At 41.1% G+C, this 22,946-nt stretch overlaps 1 non-coding gene across 1 annotated transcript; it reads right to left on the bottom strand.

Annotated features, from left to right (window-relative positions):
• Positions 1-2,927: 2,927 nt before the first annotated feature.
• LOC149005275 (small nucleolar RNA R71) lies at positions 2,928-3,034 on the bottom strand. Its single transcript, XR_016170092.1, has one exon. It is a non-coding gene; the product is annotated as a small nucleolar RNA R71 (small nucleolar RNA).
• Positions 3,035-22,946: the final 19,912 nt, after the last annotated feature.

Below are 22,946 nucleotides of genomic sequence, written 5' to 3'. Positions count from 1 at the left end.
TAGAAGACTTGCATTTGGCTAGGCTTAACCCTGACATGCGCCGGTACTTAGACCAATGGTGATGTGAGAGAGTGGTGACTTAAACCCCAGCCATGGAATGTCCCGAGGGATGCCGGACCCATCACCAACTGATGATGAGTGATTGAGACCTTCCTAAAGAAGTACGGTGCTATGACTTAAAGCATGTCTGCCAATAGAGACCAGCATATATAGAGTTAGAGTCATTCATTCATTGCTTGTCTCATACCATATTGCATTTATGTCTGTTCTGAAATCCTGCCATTTATGTTATTATGGATTTAATCGCTTTTTACCGAGTTTCTTTGAAACTCATTCCTTTATTGTACAATGTTTGTTAGACTATTTTGCAGGTACTGAATATTATGACGGTCCCTATGAAGAAGCGCAAGGCGAAGAGGCATATCTCCAGGAAGGTGATTGCAGTTACAACAATTACATCGAAGATCCCGCGAGTGGTTATGCTCCGTACGATGCTTAGTCCGACCATTGAGTGGAAGCGCCCTTGTGCTGTTTATGAGATTTATACTTATAGGGATGTTGTCTATAAAGTGGAGAACAATTTAATTACCCATGGTACTTGCTACTGGGATTAGATTTTGTCTTGCTTATTCTCTTTTAGAACTACTTTTCCGTTGGTTGTAGAGTGGGATTTTGCCTCACTTTACTTATCTGATGTAGACACTCTGATTTTATCTAGTACTCTGATTTATATATGATTCATTCTTTCCTTATTGGATTTATGGTTTATCTTCCGCACTTTTATTGTTATTGTTCATGATTATGTTATTGTTTATGTGGGAGGTTGATTACTCGATACCTGATCTTCGGGCTGTGGATCACACTCTCGAGTATGCCAGATAGGGTACCGGCTGGGAGGATGTGACAGGGGGTGTCAACTCGAGTAAGACTTGTTGATAGTTGGTAGAGCATTGTCACAAAGATAAAAAGTGCCCAATTTTTTCTGACTTTGGTAAAATAAATGTTTTAATTCCTTGCTTGGATACAAAATGAGAGTTTAAGTGTTTTAGAAATCCCATCTGATGTAATGAACACCCTCTTGAGAGAATAGTAATGGGTTTTACATTTTGAGACCGAGGTTGAATCGGAAAATAGGAATTCCAGGTAGTCCAAGAAGTTTGACCATCTAGTTATCTTGTATTGCTTTGTGCTTATGGTGACAAGTTGAGACCGATTTTAGACTATTTAAATGTGAAGTGAATTGAAGTAAAATGTGAAAAAAAAAAAATTGCTGAAGTTTAAAGGTTAGACCTCCTTCTTAGTAACCAGGTCTCGATGTCACCAACATCGTGCCTCGCATCAAACAGTTGGGGTGTCTTTGGTCCAGTCTTGGCCTGTAACCTAGTTGGCTTGAATAAGTAAGTTTGAGGGGTATTCTACACCTAGTCCCTTAAGGCCATCTGGCTTGAGAGCGGCTGACCCAACACTCGTTACATAGGCCATCTAGAAAGCTTAAGAGGCAAGACATTGCACGGATTAGAACTGTGACCATTAAAGAAAGAAGTGAATTAATGTGCTTATAAAGGTGAAATGTCTAAGAAGGTTAATATTGCTTAGATCTTGAGTTCTTGGTATTTTTGGTACCTAGTTTAGTCTTATTTGAGGGTGAACTGGTAGACTGAAGATAAGAAGAGACTTCTCGATTGAATTGTTTGCCTAGAGCTAGACTCGAGAGAGGGTGTAAGAGCTTAAGTGTGGGGGTGCCTATATTCCCTTTAATCTTTAGTGGAGTGTCTTTGTCTTGGAATCTATCTTTCTACTCTTACTACTGCCAGAATAATTAGAAACACTTAAGAATTTTGTGTGTATATTCTCTGCAAACACTCACGAGACACAACTCGTCCACTAGGGTAACCTAGGGGTTTAAAGGCTTGTTGCACAGGCTAAGTGACTTAGCCTTTCAGTTCCCCATAGTTCGACCCCATACTTTCTACTTGCTAGATTAGTATAGGATTTTATTTTTGATTGGTTAGCGACATGATCAAATTTTGGCGCCGTTGCCGGGGAACCAAAGCACGGTTGCTAGGATTGATTTTTGTCAATTAGGCATAATTTTTAGAGTAATTTTAGTGTTTTTAATTTTTAATTTTTCTTTGCTTATTTAACTAATCTCTTTTTTTTTTTTTTTTGTAGGTAACTGCAAGAGTAGCGATTCGATAATTAGTTTAGGTTGCTGTCTTTTCTTTCTTAGATATAATTGTATTTAGGACTTTTCAATTGTAATATTTGCATTAGATTGGGTTGTTTAGGTTAATTTTTAAAAATCCCCATCCCTCAGATCCCACATGTGTAACTTTTGTTCGAAAGATCACGTGGATTGCGTTTCAGGTACGTCCTAAACTCTCCCTTTTGCTATTGTTATTTTCTTTTAATTTTACTTATTTAGCTTATTCTTTTTTTTTTATTCTTCTGTTTGTATGCATGGTCGTTGGTCCCTAAACCCTGAGTTGACTCCACTTGACTTAGAGTTAGAAGAGACTTTGGCCAACCTTAGAAGGCAAAGAACCATGGCAAACTATGAGCCTCCAATGAGGCCCTTGTGTGAGCATTTCATTCCTACGATATATACTCCGGTTTCTTGTATTAAGTTGCCTAACATAGAGGCGGCTCGATATGAGATCAAATCTAGTGTGATTCAAATGCTACCATCTTTTTATGGACTTGCCAATGAAGAGCCTTATAAGCACTTAGATGAGTTTTTAGAGGTGTCATCCACGGTTAAAATTCAAAACCTCTCAGTTGATGCTTTAAGGTTACTTCTTTTTCCATTCTCCCTTAAAGATAAAGCTAAGCATTGGCTTCATTTTTTGGACAATGTTAAAATTTTCACTTGGGTAGAAATACAACAGGAGTTTCTTAAAAAGTTCTTCCCCATTGGTCGTACCAATAGCATTAGGAGAGCGATAACGAGTTTCTCCCAACAAGAAGGAGAACAATTTCATGAGGCTTGGGAAAGACTAAAAGAATTGCTTAGAAAGTGCCCCCATCATGCTATTCCTAAATGGGAATTGGTTCAATGCTTTTATGATGGCCTTGGAGACCGACATAGGCAAATGGTTGATTCTTCTTGTGGTGGGACTTTCATGCACAAGAATGAGAATGAGGCATGGGAACTTTTTGAGACCCTTAGTGAAAACTCCCAACACCATGCTTCAACAGCTAGGACTGAGATTCCATCCATTGGGCAACCAAAGAGGAGCGGTCTCTATGAGATCAATCCTACCATTGAGATGAGCACTAAGGTTGACTTGCTATCAAAGAAATTGGACCATCTCTTGTCATTAGGACAACAAACCCCATCTCCACTTCCTACAAGTTTCTCTCCACCTAATCAGATTGAAGCATGTGCTTTATGTTCTAGCCTATCCCATCATGTCAGTGATTGCTATTTGGTTACACAATACCCTGAGTTTGTTAAGGAGCATGCACATTTGGCACAAGGAGTCTCTAAATTGGGTAATGATCCATATTCCAATGCCTACAACCCAGGATGGCGAAACCACCCCAATTTTTCATTGCGAAACTCAATGCCCAATCCCTCTAATCAAATACATTATAGGCCACCTCCATTTAATATGCACCAAAATGCCTAGAGGAATGAGCAACCATCATCTTCACAACCTCACATAATTCATCATTTGAGGATAAGGTACTAAAAGCACTTAGTGGATTAGAGCAAAACACTCAATTGTTGCATTCCCATTCTCAATCCATTAACAAATTGGTAATCCAACTTGGACAACTAGTTGATGCCATCGTAGGGAGGGAGGTTGGCCAGTTACCTAGTCAACCAATAAGTAACCCTAATCATCAAATTGGGTCTAGGAAGGAACAAGTCCAAGCAATCTCTGTTGTGACACGCAGTGGGAAGGAATATTATGCACCTTTGCCTACTCCTAAGACATTGCCCATTGATCTTGAGAGTCGACAAGAGGTTGATTTGACCCATGAGACTGGCAATGATGCACACAAGCCTAGTAAAGAAACACCACCTGTGAGTATTTCCCATCAATTTCCTTGTAAGGGGTTACACATTCCGATTGTAGAGGGTCCTACTCCTGAATCTTACACTCCCAAAGCCCCCTTCCCTGAAGGTCTTGAGTCCTCAATTCCAGATTCTATAAAGAATGTATCTTTAAGCCCAAATAGAGATGAAGAGTGCTTTGCGATTAACTTTATTGATGAGGTAGTGGTTGATTATATTCTAAACATTCTTATTGATGATCCCCTACAACATTACTTGCCATTTGGGGAATATAACCTAAATATTGAGGAAGTCAACACATTGTTAGACTCTTCCACTTCTTTGGAGCAGTCACCATTCACATTTAGATTTGAGCTTCCACCTCCATTGGCTGCTTCTTACTGAGTCTGGCTGAAGACTCTAAACTTAGCGCTTAATGGGAGGCAACCCATTTGTTTAGATTTTATTTCTTGTTCTTTTTCTTCTCTTTTCTTTGTTTGTTGTTAGGTTTTACTGTTGCGTGCTCTATCATGATTTCAAACATCGGGTACACTCTTTCCTCTATTTGCTTCTATCATTTTTTTTATATATATCTTAGCATGCACTGAGGTCATTGCATAATTTAAGTGTGTGTGTGGGGGTGTCAACTCGAGTAAGACTTGTTGATAGTTGGTAGAGCATTGTCACAAAGATGAGAAGTGCCCAATTTTTTCTGGCTTTGGTAAGATAGATGTTTTAATTCCTTGCTTAGATACAAAATGAGAGTTAAGTGTTTTAGAAATCCCATCTGATGTAATGAACACCCTCTTGAGAGAATAGTAATGGGTTTTACATTTTGAGACCAAGGTTGAATCGAAAAATAGGAATTCTAGGTAGTCCAAAAGGTTTGACCATATAGTTATCTTGTATTGCCTTGTGCTTATGGTGACAAGTTGAGACCGATTTTAGACTATTTAAATGTGAAGTGAATTGAAGTATAATGTGAAAAAAGAAAAAGAAAAAAAAATATGCTGAAATTTAAAGGTTAGACCTCCTTCTTAGTAACTGGGTCTCGGTGTCACCAACATCGTGCTTCGCATCAAACAGTTGGGGTGTCTTTGGTCCAGTCTTGGCCTGTAGCCCAATTGGCTTGAGTAAGTAAGTTCGAGGGGTATTCTACACCTAGTCCCTTAAGGCCATCTGGCTTGAGAGCGGCTGACCCAACACTCATTACATAGGCCATCTAGAAAGCTTAAGAGGCAAGACATTGCACGGACTAGAACTGTGACCATTAATGAAAGAAGTGAATAAATGTGCTTATAAAGGAGAAATGTCTAAGAAGGTCAATATTTCTTAGATCTTGAGTTCTTGGTATTATTTGGTACCTAGTTTAGTCTTATCTGAGGGTGAATTGGTAGAATGAAGATAAGAAGAGACTTCTCGATTGAATTGTTTGCCTAGAGCTAGACTCGAGAGAGGGTGTAAGAGCTTAAGTGTGGGGGTGCCTATATTCCCTTTAATCTTTAGTGGAGTGTCTTTGTCTTGGAATCTATCTTTCTACTCTTACTACTGCCAGAATAATTAGAAGAACACTTAAGAATTTTGTGTGTATATTCTCTGCAAACACTCACGAGACACAACTCGTCCATTAGGGTAACCTAGGGGTTTAAAGGCTTGTTGCACATGCTAAGTGCAACCGTGATTCTTACGAAAGTGAGTTAGGTTTTTCTTTCTTTATTTTCTGTATTACTTTTATTGTCTTGTTTTGCTCAAGGACTAGCAAACACTCAAGTGTGGGGGTATTTGATAAGCATGCATTTACCATTATTTATTTGATTTAATTCCCCATACTTATTTAATTAAAGAGAGCTAATTGAGTATTTTTGTGTATTTTTCAGGAATAAGGTGATTTTGGATATTAGAGATACTATGAAGTAAAATTGGCAAATATATTAGATATTGGTGGATTTTAAATCATGGCATTCAATCTTGCTGCTCAAGAAATCATGAAAAGTGAGATCTTAGCCAAATTGGAAACAGGTGGAGGTCTAAGGAACAAAATTGGTAATAAATCTGAAAATCGGGTAAACAGACCTACCTTCAGTATTTTGGGCATATCTCTCTCGTATGAGCTTGGATTTTGATGATTCAAGATGCTATAGAATGATATTGAAAATATATACAACTTTACAGTTTTGAGTTTTTGCAAATTCCGAAATAATAAAGGTCAAATCGACGGGTAAAGAGAGGGGATTCATGGTGTGCGGGAGACATAAAAGAGAAGCCAACCACAGAAAAGAAGACGGCGAATGCGGCTCTGATCTCTCTCATTGCTGAAGAAGAAGACCACATCTCTCTCTCTCCCTATGTTTCATCTTTATTTTTCTTATGAACTTTGTGATAATGAGTAGCTAGTTCCTTTTCTTTGGGATGTAGATGAACCATGCTTATTTCATTAAGTTGATTGTTCTATATCTTCTAGTTGATTGTGTTTGAGTTTGGCCAAAGGTGTTTTATAACTCAACGAACTAAGCATGCCAAGCTTCCGTGAAGGACGACAGTCTTGCGAAAATAGGGCATATCTAGGAAGATCATCCTTAATTTACTTTGAAGTATAGAGTTATATCGGTTAGGGAAAAGCATTGGGGATTCGAAATCCCAAAGATCTTCACATATTCATAGTTTAAGTTTTTGCATTAATTAATAGATTTAGTTTAAATTTAGTTTTGTTAAATTCAATCTTAGTAACTTAGCCTTTTAGTTCCCCATAGTTCGACCCCGTACTTTCTCCTTGCTAGATTAGTATAGGATTTTATTTTTGATTGGTTAGCAACACGATCAGAAGACTCTCTCAAAGCCTCTCCTTGGAGTTTGTGAAGAACATTGCAAGACTTCAAGCTTCTCATCTCCGATTCTTCAATCAAAGGTTAGTAATCGCTGTTATGTTGTATTGATCTACTCCTACTGTATCTCATCTCTTCTACAAGCTCTTTTCATTCGTAAGGTTTTATGACATTCACATTGATCTTTGCTGTGATCCTTGTGAAATTTTCATGAAACCATGATCATTCTCTAGATTCGATTACTTAAGCATGATAGATCTGTTTTGCATGATGTTTTTCATGTATGATCTCTTGCTTATCATCTACTAGAATGAGATCTGATCATCTTTAGTTTTTCCTTTGGATTCATAGCATGTTTTCATCGAAAACTAAGGATTTACCAAATTAGAAAGTCATGATTCCAAATTAGTAAGTAGTATTTTCGATCATTGTTAGTGGCTAATCTATACTATTTTAGTGTTAGATTACTGTTCTAGAGGTTTCCTCCAAGTTTCGTGGAGTTTCGGATCTTGTAGATTGAGTTTCGGATAAAAAATCACATTTTTGCTTCGTACTGTCTCAGGTGGTCGATTGCTTGGTCGACTGGACCAAGGTACCACCCAATTGACCACGCAAGATAGTAGCTCTGTTTTTCGCTCGATTTGATTCGTTTGCTCTTCGATCTTTTAGGCCTCTTACCTAATGATGTATCTATGATTATTTAGGGTTTATTTGCTAAGTTTGGAACCACTCTCTTTGATCTTTGGATATTCATCAAAGCTATTTAAGGTAAGGACAATTATTTCCATAATTACATTGATTGCATGAATCTTACTTTCTATTTTGGGATTCTCTTAGATTCACTACCATAAATGTATTTTCTTATTATTCTATTACTAATGCAAGTACTTTAACTACAGTAGTATCATGTTCATGTATTCTTTTATTTATGAATACTTATTCTTATCAGTTACATATGCCATTGATCATGTTTATGTGTATCTTTCTATATGATGAGATATCGGTTGTGTATGTTATGACTGATTTGAGAATGTGATTGATTAGGTATGATTTGGGATTGGGAAGTGTCATTTCGACATTTCTGTCCTTGGACATCAGTGGGAATAGTATGGGATGTTTCCAATGGTGCCCTTTGACACTTTCCCGAATTATTGATTGTCATACCTAGGGCTTGTCTAGTAGTGTTTGGCTAGAAATACCCCTATTATATCAGACTCAATTCGGAAGGGTATTGAGACTGAACGACTGTGGTAGCAATGGGGATTCGTGGGCGCTCAAGACTAGTAACCAAACCCGTGAGAGGACATGAATCACATTGTGGGGGCCATTTATTGGTAGGGTTGCAAATAGTAGACTTTGGCTCATGGGCGCTCAAGACTAGCTTCCTGTCTATTATTTGTGGATGACCAGTAAGGTTGATGAGTCCGTAGTCAGGGACTATGCTGACTCTAGTGTGAAGGATACCAGAAAGGATTGCTAGAGGCGAGGAATGGACATATCTGGATCTGAGTTGATATGACTAAGTAGATGACTTGCATTTGGCTAGGTTTTACTTTGACAGGTGCCAATACTTAGACCAATGGTGATGTGAGAGAGCGGTGACTTATACCCCAGCCATGAATTGTCCCGAGGGATGCCGGACCCACTACCAAACGACGTTGTGTGATTGAGACCTTCCTAAAGAAGTCTGGTTCTATGACTTAAAGCATGTCTGCCAATAGAGACCAGCATACATAGAGTTAGATTTATACATTCATTGTTTGTTTCATATCACATTGCATCATGCTATGTTCTGCAATCATGTTATTTACGTTGTTGTGGATTAACTTGCCTTGCTGAGTTCTTTTGAATTCACTCCTTTTTGTGCAATATCTTTTATTAGATTACTCTACAGGTACTGAATTTGGGCTCTCTGTGTCCGCCTATAGGCATCTCAGAGAGGTTCGAATCGGTTTCAAATGCAAGGGATTGCACGAACCAACTCTCATAAAGGTTGGGAAACATTAATCGGGGCAATAATAAGCATTCAATGTTTCTCAACAACAATAACCACCACAACAATGCAAAGATCTCATCATAAATGCATCAAAAGAGAGGTTGTGAATGGGTTTTCAAGTCTCCTTACCTTATTGTGTGATTTCCTTCATATCTCGCAATTTGTCACCACCAAAGGAGTGAAGAAGCTTCAAAATCACGAGCTCTCCTTCTCTCCCATGTTCTTAGCCTCCCTCTTACATAAACAATGCATTTATGGGGTTAGAGAAAAATAAAATAAGGTTTAAACCCGAAATTCTGAATCTGCCTCAAAATTGGGTAGGGGCGGTAGACCTAGCTAGTTAACTGCCTCCGACCAACCGGCCTTGTGAAATCCAACCCTAATCTTGACTTGGGAACCCTGTTGTTTGTAGGTTCGAAGACCAGAAGTGGAGGAAGAAGTCAACTATGGGCCATCTTAGTGGAAGACATGGTGTTTGACCCAGAACCCATGGAAGTTGATGATGGTGTTCATATTTGGAAGCTTTGGCAGATTTAGAAATGAAACTGCACCTTGATGTAGAAGAGTCTAGTTGATGGACTTAAAGCCTAGTTGGACATGATTTGAAGGCATTTCTCTATGCTAGGTAAGCCATATGTTGAGTTGGGAGAAGCCCATTGGATTTAGCAGAGGTTTGGGAGAAAACAGACGCGCCCTTCAACTGGTCAAACAGGTCATCAATCCGAGGCAACGGGTATCTGTTCTTGATCGTTAACTTGTTCAACTCTCTGTAGTCAATGCATAGGCGCATACTACCATCTTTCTTCTTAACGAACAAGACCGGAGCTCCCCAGGGTGACACACTTGGCTGCACAAAACCTCTATCCAGGAGTTCATTCAGCTGAGCTTGCAACTCCTCTAGCTCGGTAGGCGCCATCCTGTAAGGAGCTTTAGACACCGGAGACGCTCCAGGAGTTAAGTCTATGGAAAACTCAACCTCTCTATCAGGGGGTAGTCCTGATAAATCGTCTGGAAACACATCAGCGAAGTTACAAACTACACTGACATTTTCAGGTCTCTTCTTTTCCTTAACCTTGCTTCCAGATGAAACATCTTCCACTAGGGAGTGGACTTGCATTAAAGCGGTCAAAGTCTTCTTGCTCACTCTTCCCTTCCTTCCTTGGAACTCCAAAACTGAATTCCCCTCCAATCGGAATTGGATCTTCTTTGAAGAGCACAAGATCACAGCGTTGTAGGATGTCAACCAATCAATTCCCAAGATCACGTCGAAATCTCTCATATCGAACAACACCAACCTTGCATTCAAGTTCAAACCACAAACACAAACAGGACATTCCTCTAACACTTTATCTAGTTTAACATCGGACCCAACAGGGTACAAATTGATAAATAACTAGACAAACATTTGGGTGTTAGGTTAGTCTTCACAGCAAAAGTAAATGAAATGAATGAATGAGATGCACCCGTATCAAACAATACAAATGCTAGTAAAGAAGCGACTAACAATGTACCTGTAACAACATCATGACAAGCTTCTTGGTCGGTACAGGATATCTGGAAGACTCTGCCGGCGGGAGGGCGGGGACACTCTTACGAACAGGAGCACCGGGCTGAACAGACTTCTTGGGGCGGAGGTCGGCAAAATGGCCGGGCTGTTTGCAAAAGAAGCAAACATTATCCTTCGGTCCAACAGAGGTAGCTGCCACTGGAGGTCTCCGAAATGCAGGCACGGGGTGTACCATTCCGGGTAGAGAAGGCTGAACAATTCCCGCCGGTCGGGTCCCACTAGTCGGCCATCTTGGCCTACATGAGCAAGACTGGGACTCGGCCCAACACTCCGGGGCTGATAGGTGGGAGTGGGGTGCGGTGCAGGCCTCACAAAACGACGGTCGAGACGATCAACAAATCCGAGAAGGTCCGGATTGCCAAGGTTCTCGTGCTCGCACATTCTCCTTCTCGGTTTCCTCAATTTTCTTCGCATTCTCCACGGCCCGAGCATAGTCTCCAAGAGGTAAGGCAGTGAGGTGGACTTTGATCGAAGGTCGTAGCCCTTTGAAAAATTTCTTCGCCTTGGCAACATCGGAACTCAAAGAATCAGGAGTGAAGAAAAAGAGTTCTTCAAACTTTTGCTGGTATTCCAGCCACTGAAAAGGGCACCTTGTACCAATGCCATGAATTCTCGCCTCTTTGGCATCCTTTACCGACTCAGGGAAATAGTTCCTACAAAATGCTTCCTTGAACAACTCCCAAGTAACCACACCAGCATGAAGGTTCTCGAGAATAGGCCTGGTGGAGGTCCACCATGCATCAGCTTCATGTTGGAGCTTCTGTTCTGCAAACAACACCTTCTGATTATCTGAACACTGTAGGTGTCTAAATGCCTTTTCCAATTCTCTCAACCATCTATTAGGAAAGAGGGTGTCCTTGGTCATTCCGGTAAAAGATGGTACTTGGAGTTTAAGAAAACTTTCCATCAGCTTGGTATGCGGGATCTCAGTGGACCTCTCCACATACGGAGCTGCTCGGCCAGGGTTTCTTGAACCACTTGCTCGGTTCTCTTCTCGCATAGCCAAAAATCTCGTCATCATTTGATTGAACTGCGCCGCTTGTTGCTGCGACATGTTGGTCATAATGCTAGCAATGTCTCTGAAGCTTCCGATTTCAGGAGCATCGGGAACTCCATTAGGGGCGGGGTGCTCTCCTTGTCTTTTCTGGTCCGGGGTCCCAGCAGGCACATCTTCAACTCCGGAATTATTAGAACCAATCAAACGATTCCTCAGAAGCACCATTCTTCAAACATCGGAAATTTACAACATCGAAAATCAACTTGTCAAAATCACTTGATCAATAGAATAGACTGCCCAAATCATGCTTAAAATCATCAACATAGCAAGATTACAGTCCAACATTGACAAGAAACAAATCACAAATCAGATTTCCACAAAAGCCCAAAAGCAGAAATTTTTCCCTATTGGTCGATACATTTGGTCGATGGCATCGACCAATAGTATCGACCAAAAACATTATGCGTGAAAAACAGAATATATGGTTCACCCGTTTCATTTCCAAAACATTTCCATTTCAAACTTGGCTCTGGGGAAAACTTCTCCTTAAGGTCTCTAAGGGTTTTAGGGGTGATTTGAGACTTCCAACACTCTTGCAAGCTTGCATTGATCAACAACACAAGTAAGTCTCATTCTCTTCTTCTCTCTTCTTGCGTTTTCATTTACCAAGATATGATTTTTCTTCAAAACGGCAAAATGGTTGATGCTAATGGTTAGAATCATGTCTAGGGACGTTTAGAAACATGCTCCCACCATTTTACAAGCCAAACTAAGCATGAAACACAAGATTTCACATTCTTGGATTCAAAAATCACTATTCATCTCAATATTTCCAACTTTACAAATACTTGCCTCATTTTTAAACCAAAATGAATTTTGACATGAAACCAAGTCCCACATGACTAATTTACCATGGGGAAGGTGTTCCCACATTCGGTTTGCCGAAATTCCAACTTTTGAAAAATCTCAAACATAGCCCAAAGAGGGATTTCTTCCTTCACCTTCTTGCTGAATTTTCACTTCTACATGGCCAAGATGTTAGATTTTCACCAAACGAAACATCCCAGCATGTTTATCCAAGTCTTATACACATGCTAGTATGTTCGAATCGCATTTTCACAACAATTTCAAAATTTCGAAAAATTACAAAAATGCCCTTCATCTAACAAATGAACAAGGGAATTAATCAAAATGAAATTTCTTTCTTGTCTCCGCAGGTTCATCATGCCCAGAGGAGGACGGAGGGCTGACAGAGGTATAGGACATGCTCCACGGCAGGAGGTGACCGAGGAGGACCTCTTCATATCACCTCAGGCAGAGTTCCTGTTCGAGCACTACTTCTATGACATACCGATCGAGTACGGGCGGTTGGTAGTCTTAGATGAGCTAGAGACCTTTCGCATACGGGAGAGGTTAGAGGCGATGGGATGGTTATCTTTGTACACCACGTCATATCTAGTCTACCCAGAGCTTGTCAGGTACTTTTATAGTAACCTGACCTACCGATTCGAGGATGACCCGTGAGATGGTCCTCGGATTGTCATCTGCTCCGTGGTCAGAGGCGTTGAGATCACATTCACTACCAGCGAGTTGGCTGGGATCTTGGGAGTGCCGTCAGTACCAGACTTTCGCTTGTGGATCCCTCCTCACACCGACATTCTGGAGGGTCTCATTCCATACGAGACACACGAGATATGCAAGACTCTGTGGGACGATGAGAACTGCTTCATGCCCAGGAGTGGCACTTCTATGATACCATCTGCCCGAGTCATCGCTCGCTTTGTCGGGCGAAACATTATTCCGAAGGCAGGGCATCACAGTAGGGTGACGATTATGAAGGCACTAGTCATCTATTGCATTTACACTGGCGTGCAGATAGACTTGGCTCACATCATGCAGCATATCATGATAGACCGAGTTGAGTTTCCCGGGGTCAGGAACTTAGCTTTCGGCCGGGTCTTGACATGCATTTTCCAGTACTTCCAGGTGGATTTAGAGGACACACTGATGATTCCTGATATAGAGATAGGTGAGGACCTCTGTGCATGGTCGGTCAAGAAAATGGCGCTTGGTAATGCGGTTAGTTCAGACAGATCGTCGGAGTAGATCACCTAGATAGATAGCATTAGGAGTTTTCCTTTTTATGTTTCCTAGATGTACTTTCTTTCAGACTTGTAAAAATTTTCTTATGTGATTAATGAGATCAAGTTGTTTTGCTTATATTATTGTATCTTATTCCATAATCAGTTAAGTTTCATTTATTCAGTTACTAATCTCGGTTATCTATTATTCAGCTCTAAGAATAGTTGAGTTACCCTTTTTGATCGGTAACTCGGAATGTTCCATCATCGCTTCCGTGGTTAGGGTCTTACTGAACACAGGGGCTCGATACCACTCTGTCACATCCACCCAGCCGGTACCCTATCTGGCATACCCGAGATGTGATCCACAGCCCCGAAGATCCATAGTTCAGGGACCACATAATCCACATCGACGATAATACAATCATGAACAGATAATAATCATAAACTAACAATGACTGATCATGGAATTCAGAAATAAGGTGTCAGACATAATCGAGTGCGGAAATAAATATCAAATCGGATAAATTAAGAAGGCGTTGGGCGGAATCCACTCCTTCACCAAACGGAAGTGAGGTCAAAATTTAGTTAAGTACAAGTCTCAAGTTATAAAGGTAAGTTAAAGTTATTACAATTCTTCTAAGTATATTGTCACAAAAGAAGGGGTAACTACTCATAAGTCTCCTCCATAATAAATATATCTTCTTCAAAGTTGAGGACCATGGAGACCCAACATGACTGCTCCCATACAACTCCGGGGCTAACCACAGTACGCCTGGTAATCTTCTTCGGTATGGTCACCGAAGTCTTCAACGTAGCCAGCCTCCGGATGGTAGTATGAGGTATCTGGGTCCGCCTCGGGGAGGGTGCCATCGGAGTAATCACCCGTAGAATAGCCTAACAAAATATTGCAACGAAAAGGGAATGAGTTCAAAAGAACTCAGCAAGGAAGTTATCCCACCACACATAAACCACAAGATAATCATAAAATGATGCAGATGATATGAGGCATATAATGCAATATGACTTTATTCTAAGTATGCTGGTCATCTATGGTAGACATGCTTTAAGTCATAGCACCATACTTCTTTAGGTAGTCTCGAGTCACTCATCACCGGGGGAATTGGGTCCTGCATCCCTCTCGGACAAATCCATGGTTGGGGTTTCGGTCACCGCTCTCTCACATCACCGTTTGGTCTAAGTATTGGCGCATGTCAGGGTATAGGCTAGCCCAATGCAAGTCATCTACTTAATCATATCATGCCAGTTCCAGATACTCCCATTCCTCCCCTCTCGGGATCCTTTCCGGTATCCTTCACACTAGAGTCACGGATATTACTCACCGGACTCATCAACCCTATTGGTCATCCACAAATGGTAAACGGGAAGCTCTCACATCCCTCTCACGGATCATTTCACCGGTCTTGAGTGCCCGTGAGCCCAAGTCTAGCCATTTGTAACCCTACCAATAAATGGCCCCTTTCGGGTAACCGTAATGCAATTTATGTCCTCTCACGGAGTGGATACCGGTCTTGAGCGCCCACAAATCCACACTACTACCACGGGTTGTTCGGTCTCAATGCCCTTCCGAATCGGGTCTGATATGATAGGGACATCCTAGCCATACATCTAGACAAATCCTATGCATGTCATTCAATAACCCGGAAAGCGTCAATGGACACCTTCGAAGAACATCCCATACTATTCCCTCCGATGTCCAAGGACAGAAGCACCGATGTAGGGTACCCCTCAATCCCAAGTTATACTTAAGCAATCACATGCCCAAGTTCATCATATCAGTTCACAAGATACAACGTCATAATAAACATTCAATTCATGACATTGACATAAGTCATCATATATTGAAATTGATAAACATGATAAAACATTGGAGTAATATAATGAAAACACAAAGCTACTGTTAAAAGACATATGTAGCAAGTCTAACACGATAAGAATATGAAATAGAAACTATATTTACTAGGTTAGGAATACCAAGTCAAGATTTCCATATCCTAGGTAATTACATCGATAACTATCCTTACCTTGAATCGGAGAAGAGAATGGTCCAAGATCACAAGCAGTGGCCCAAATAGTCTTAAAGTCCTAAACAAGCATATATGAAAGGTTAGAGAAGAAATCAGAACAATCGGAGATCAAACGAATCGGAATCGGGCAAAAGTTGCTGACAAGAACTCTATTGGTCGATACATTTGGTCGATAGTATCGACCAATAGTATCGACCAAATCAATTCCAGGACGACGGCAAGCTGGCTTTTCGGATTCTTGCCCGGATTTGGTCTTCCGGGTCTCGGATTGACATGAAACTTGGAGGATAGTCTAAGCACAACATGGGGACACTAATTATCAAGAAACTTTCATAATCCAATGGTCCATTTGGAAATCCCCAAATTGACATATTAAGGTTAAGAGTTGTAGATCATGGCATTGGCTATATCTCAATGCAAATTAGGGGAAAACATGGGGGATTAGGTAGGGAATCGTTTAGAAGTAACATGGAGCACATATGCAAGGTATAGATTAGGTTAATCATGAGCTTCATCTCAGTTTTGGTAAATAAAGCAAGTTGGTAAGCAATAAATCATGGAAATGTGTAGTCAATGATCATGAGGTGAATCAATCATAGTCATATCGGTGAAAACATCATTGTATGGGGTTTAGAAGGTTCATGGCAAGGTGTATGCAAGGTTGCAGCACCTTGGCCATGGTCCCAACAGTAAAATAGAGAAAAGATGAGTGAGAAAGTGATTAGGAGAGAGAGTCATACCTTTAAAGTGGAACAAGAAAGTAGGAATGAGTGGTTGGCAATGATTGATGAAGAAGATGCTTCACCACTACCAAGGAGGAGTTCTTGGGAGGCTCTCTCACGTTCCCAGATGTTAAAAACGCGAGAATAGGGCTCCAGTCTCGAGGAATAAATAAATAGAAAAGAATATTCCAAGAATCTTTAAATGCGGGCTCAACGAGACTTGTTGGTCGATACCTTTGGTCGATGGTATCGACCAATAGTATCGACCAAAACAATCTCTGCAGAAATTTTACAGAATAGTTCAGCAACTTTAGGTGCGGACTTGGAGGGCTATACAAGGTCAAATTGCATGGGGTTTTCTCCTACAGTTCACTCAAGAGGTCTAGTTTCAGGGAGTACCTTCGGATTATGCACAGGAGTCCGTTTGCTATTTCAACTGTCTCGCTCTTCATCAGTGCGTAGATTCTAACTTAGCACTTGTAATGTGCTCAAGGAAGGAGCAGCATCATCAATGTCCATAAACTGGAATCCCGACATTACGTCATCAACCAGTAGGGCCCATAAGTCCCTCCTACCACCACTTCGGGTCTTTGGACCTACAAACATAACAATGACCGGGTCGGGTCAAGGTTAGGTAAAAGCTGGATTTTACAGTAGGACCTTATTCATGTACTCTCATATTACTTGGATCATGTACGGATACTTATTCATGTAATGTTACTTATTACTTGATCATGTTTTTATGTATTTTTCTATATGATGGAATATCAATTGTATATGTTATGACTGAATTGGGAATGTGATTGTTTAGATATGATTTGGGATTGGGGAATGTCCTTTTGACATTTTTGTCCTTGGAGATCAGTGGAAGTGCTATGGGACATTTCCTATGGTGCCCTTTGACACTTTCTCGGATTATTGGTTGTCATACCTAGGACTTGTCTAGCAGTGTTTGGCTAGGATGTCCCTGTTATATCAGACCCGATTCGGAAGGCTATTGAGACCGAGTAACCCGTGGCAGTAATGTGGGTTTGTGGGCGCTCAAGATAGGTAACCAACCTGTGAGAAGACATGGATCACATTGTGAGGGGCTATTTATTATAGGGTCGCATTTAGTAGACTTGGGCTCATGGGCGCTCAAGACCGGTAGCCAACCCGTGAGAGGACATGAGAGCTTCCCATCTATAATTTGTGGATGATCAATAGGGTTGATGAGTTCGTAGTCCAAGTTGGTTGTAGCCATAGGATACACTCTCTAGTGAGAAGGATATCGGAAAGGATCCCGAGAGGGGAGGAATGGAAGTATCTGACTCTAACTTGATATAACCAAGTAGATGACTTGCATTTGGCTAGGCTTGACCTTGACATGTGCCAATACTTGGACCAATGGTGATGTGAGAGAGTGGTGACCTGAATCCCAGCCATGGATTGTTCGAGAGGGATGCAAGTCCCAATTTCCACCGGAGAACCCAAGATACCGAAATGGTTGAGGGAAGAGTGATTTGAGACCTACCCAAAGAAGTATGGTGCTATGACTTAAAGCATGTCTGCCAATAGAGACCATCATACATAGAGTTAGATTCATACATGCTTTGTCTGTCTCATGTCATCTTGCATCATGTATGTTGTGTTATCATGTTTTACTAAGTTGCTATGGATATAACTTGCCTTTCTGAGTTCTTTTGGACTCACTCCTTTTTGCAAACATCTTTGTTAGATTATTTTGTAGGTACTGACGAGTATGAAGGCCAGTACTATGAAGCACAAGCCGATGATGCATACTACTCCCAAGGTGCTAGCTATTACGAAGATTACGGTGAAGATTCCTTGTGTGATCATGCTGCGTACTAGGATTAGCCCTATCTTGGAGTGGAAGCGGCCGTGCTTGGTTTCTAAAGTCTATGTTTATGAAGCCATTCTTTATAAGTTAGAAGAGACCTTAGTTTAGTTTGATTACATATTTCTTTCCATTTCTTTTGGAAATCGGTTGTAATCTTCTTTTTGACTTTCGATCTACTTTCCACTGTATTTTGTGGAGTGATTTTCCGCACACTCTACATTTTTGATTATTATATTGGTATCATTCTTTCCGCACTCTGATTATATTGTCGTCCTCTGTATCTTATCTTGATCTCTTTGTTTATATAATGCCTTGTTCATGATTATGTTATTGTAAATGTGGGAGGATAATTTCCTCGAATACTGGATCTTCGGGGCTGTGGATCACACACTCGGGTAGCCAGGTAGGGTACTGGCTGGGTGGGTGTGATAGGCCCTATTATCTCCTTCATGAGAAAGCCGATTATGATGGGCTTCGGAGGGTAAAAAGGTCTTTTCAAGCCTTGGTTAATGGTATAGTTTACCTCGAATTTTGAGTCCTCTAGCACTGGTTAAGGACATGCCAAAACCTCCTTCTTATGCTTTCTAGATTGACCTTCTCTCTCCTCTTGAAATCCATTAGAGTGATGGGGTCTTCATCGTGGTCATCCACCTCCATAGGTTTGATTTCTAGAGTGATGGGCTCAAACTCGTATGGTCAAGACCAGACGCCAATCGTAAAATGGCTCAATTAAATGAGAGACTACAGGTGAAGGGACTGTGGAATCCACTTGATTACCTGGGGGCTCAATTGAAAGCTCACTAAGCCAAAATAAGATAGTGTTTAACACCTTACCTCAATTAAACAATTCCCCTTCTTAACATAAGCATTTCGAGGCTTCCAAATATAGTAAAAAGAGACACTCACAATAGAGAAAATCCAACACAATAAAGTTTTCTTCCAATGAAAACCAACGCACCAATCAATAAAAAGATCAAGCATCAAAGATGCTCGGCAATATTCAGATCTAAGACCCAAAGGTACTGGTCCATGCTCCATTTGGAAATATCTTTCATGACTGATAAGTGCGAAATTAGCCCGAGTACAACCAACTCTAACCGGGGCGCATGGATGTGGTAGACTAGGCCGAACCCATCAGTGTTAACCTAAGAAAACCTAATTGTAGACCACGATCCCCTAACGATTCAAGAATCATGGAAAGGGATGCTGAGAGGAAAGATTGTAGACATAGAAATCATATGGATCATCAAGGACTCGCCCTTAGGTACCAACGAATGCAAATCCAAACTAGGTATGATATATAAATCTGCATCCACCACGAATGGGAGGTACTGAATCATTTCCCTCTAATTGTCATTCAATCTAAAAGCTTAGCATTTTCTCTGACTGGCTTGAGCACTGGAGTGGTGCATCTACTAACTTAGCCATTGGAGGCGGCTCCCTAACCAGAGAATCTACCTGCATTTGACGTTTGTTATGTAGGCCTTTGGTGGTCAAACAGGAATCAAACGCATAATCTTTTGGTATCATTTCTGGGAAACGATTCAAAAAGCCATGGTCAATACTAGAAACTTGAGCTAGAGGAATCAACATCCCTAGGGGTGGAGGTGAACCAAATCCCGCCACCACCACATGTGGTGAGTTGACAATGTTACAAGCAATATGTGAGGAAGAAGAGGTGGTGGATAGAGAAAGGCTCTTGGATAAAGCCTTGGCCTTCACCCTAGCTTCCTAGCAATAGATGGATCACATGTAGCAATAGTTTCATGAGATGTAGGCATTGTTGAGGAGCCTAGTTCAGTAGATTGGGGTTCCTAGAAACCCAAACTTGTACAACCAAGAGGAAGCATGGAGGCGCAGTCGGGAGGAAAGGAGATGTCACTCTCCTTGGTATCATCGTCAACTCAGGCATGATCACCAACCGAATGAAGGGTAGAACTTCCGGAAACCACTGGAAGAAGACCAAGCTCGAGGAGATGGAGAGGATGCAGAGGTTGGAGATCTACATTTGAGGCTCAGAAGAATTGGAGAATGGCCTAGTAGGGGAGAGGAAGAAAAGCCAGTAAGGTCAGGCGGAAGCTGGACCGGGACACTAATGCAGCTTGAGAGAGGGGTCAAAACACACTCCAACTTCTTGATTGAATGAGGGGAGTGAGCACACCCCAAATGTTAGGACAACGGAGATCAATTTGGAATTGGCCAACATCAATGAGAGCTTGGGCCAACTCGTTGATAGGCGAACAACAGATGACATATACTTAGTCATTAGGAAAACCCCCTTTGTGGAGGCCATTGCCATGTATAAGATGCCCCATAATTTTAGGCTCCCGACATTTTCATTGTTTAAAGGAAGTGAAGACCCGGTGGCACACATAAGCTAATATCAGAAAATAATAGCCGTAGCTAGGAACTTGAACGAGATCCTTTGCAGAGTGTTTGGCTTGTCCTTAACGGGGCAATGCAAAAGTGGTTCTCCCAGTCTCCCATCTGGATCCATCATAGGCTTTGATGAGCTAGCTAGGAAATTTATTGGCCAATTCTAGAGTGGGATCCAAACTAAGAAGACCTAGTTCACCATCAAACTAGGATGGAGCGAGTTCATTCAGGACTTCCTATGGCGCTTTAACAAAGAATCCATGGAGGTTGAGAACTTAGACGAATAGGCAGTGAAGACAACATTGTACACTAGGATAATGCATCCTTGATTGCTTGAGGTCTTTCTGCAAGACAAGTTGACACATATGCCGATCTACTATAGAAGTGTCAAAAGCAAGTAGAGGTTTCAGATGTTATTGATGCCCAACAGAGAGAAGCCAAGGCTGTGAGCAAGGAACAGAAGAATTCCGAAAATGGACAAAGCTCAAGGCCCTAAGATCCTACCAAGGTCAAAAGGGCGGACAAATTGGAAGAACATGTCACCTAATTGAGATGATTACACTTCTTTGAATGTCGGGATACTGGAGATTTTGATGTGGATAAGAGATTGAGATTGTCACATCCCCCCTGCCGGTACCCTACCTGAATACCCGGAGGTGTGATCCACAACCCCAAAGATCAAGTCTTAGACAATCAACCAACCATTCCACACAATAGTACAATCATGAGCAAGAATCAATCCATGTATTAATATAATTACAGAATTAAATCAAAAGTAAGGATCTCAGAAGGATCTCAAAACAAATATCAGAGTGCGGAAGTGATATCAAATAATCAGAGTAATAGAGTGTGGAAGTAAAAGTAAACCTAATGTATACAACTAAAAGGAATAAAGGAAACGACCAAAAATTTTCGAAGTATTTTAGTGGTTCGTTTTCTTTTAATTTCACCTTCATTTCCAATGGCTTGTACTCTTGCAATTTAGGATCGATATCCAGCTCGTAGTCCCATTGGCGTGTGAGGCGTCTTCTATCATTATTGATCGGAGTCGTAATAGAGCTCCATACCGGTACCCAGATCGTACCACGAGCTACCGTCAACTCCCATTGCTTCCTCAATTATATGGTATATGGGAAGGAGCTCAAGATCTCTTCTTCACTTGCAAAGTCATCTAAACAACCATTTACCCAAAGGGTGAGCTCAAAAGAACTCAATGAGTAGTTCACATGCAAATAACAATTTCAATCCAATTCAAGAACATAACATAATGCAATGTGAGATGAGACAATATGCAAGAATGCAACTATACTCTAATAGATGCTAGTCTCTAATGGCAGACATGCTTTAAGATAGAACACCAGGCTCCTCTGGGAAGGTATTGTCACTCTAATTTCTCATGGGTTGGTTACCGGTCTTGAGATCCTAGGTAAGGGGTCAAGGCATCCCTTTCGGACTATCAACATGACTGGGGTTTAGGTCACTGCTCTCTCACCACCATTGGTATGAGTACTAGCACATGTCAGGGTTATACTTAGCCCAATGCAAATCATCTACTGATTCACATCAACCTAGGTTTAGGTACCTCCCCTCATGCCTCTCACAACTGCTTCGGTATCCTTCCTACTGGAGTCATCTTATCCTATGGCACCAACCAACTCGGACTACGCTGACTCTTAACCCTATTGGTCATCCACATATAATAGACGAGAAGCTTTCATGTCCTCTCATGGGTTGTCTACGGGTCTTGTGAAACCCAGCCCTGACCCTAATCCGGAAACTCTGTTTATTGTAGGTCCAGTGACCCGAAGTAAGGCAAGAAGTCATCTTTGGGCCATTTCTGTTGAAGAATTGATGGCTGAATTGGAATCCATGAGTGTTGATGCTAGTGTTCCAATGGTGGAAACTGCACCCGGATGAAGATTGGATTAGTTGATGGTCTTGGAGTGGTCTCTGTATTGATTCAAAGGCATTTCTAACTCCTAGGTATGTCACTCTAGAGGTGTGCAAAACCCCTTGATGTTTGGACTTGATCTGAGCCTTCAATTCCCTGTTTTGAAGTTGCTGTCTTGATTGGTCGACTCATTGGTCGATTGGATCAATCGACCAATCAATCGACCAATTGATTCTGTTTTTGCAATTTGAATCTTGTCACTTCTATTTAAGTCTAATCTCGAGAATACTCCGCCTCCTCTACCTCCTAAGCCTCTGGAACGAGTTAGAACCCTAATCTAACCCATTCCCTTGCATTCTTTGGTGATCTCTTTCAAAGACTTGAAGAATTCTTCATCTTTCTACGGCAAAGGTATGATCTCAACCACTCTCTCTTCTATCTTTGAATTTTCTTTCTTTTATTCTGTTTTCATTGAGATCAGAAAGGGGATGAAGCATTCTTGTAATCATCAATTCTTTGATCTCACCATATTCTTTAAGACTCATGATCATCATCATGTTCTTAAACCCTACCTATTGAATTCTTGAAAACCCTAACCCTAAT

The sequence above is a fragment of the Hakea prostrata genome, chromosome 9, assembly GCF_041222555.1.
Source record: "Hakea prostrata isolate BN-2017 chromosome 9, UWA_Hpros_2, whole genome shotgun sequence".
NCBI classification, from domain to species: domain Eukaryota; kingdom Viridiplantae; phylum Streptophyta; class Magnoliopsida; order Proteales; family Proteaceae; genus Hakea; species Hakea prostrata.
Note: the sequence above shows the minus strand (reverse complement) of the source record. Positions and strands in the feature narration are given on the sequence as shown.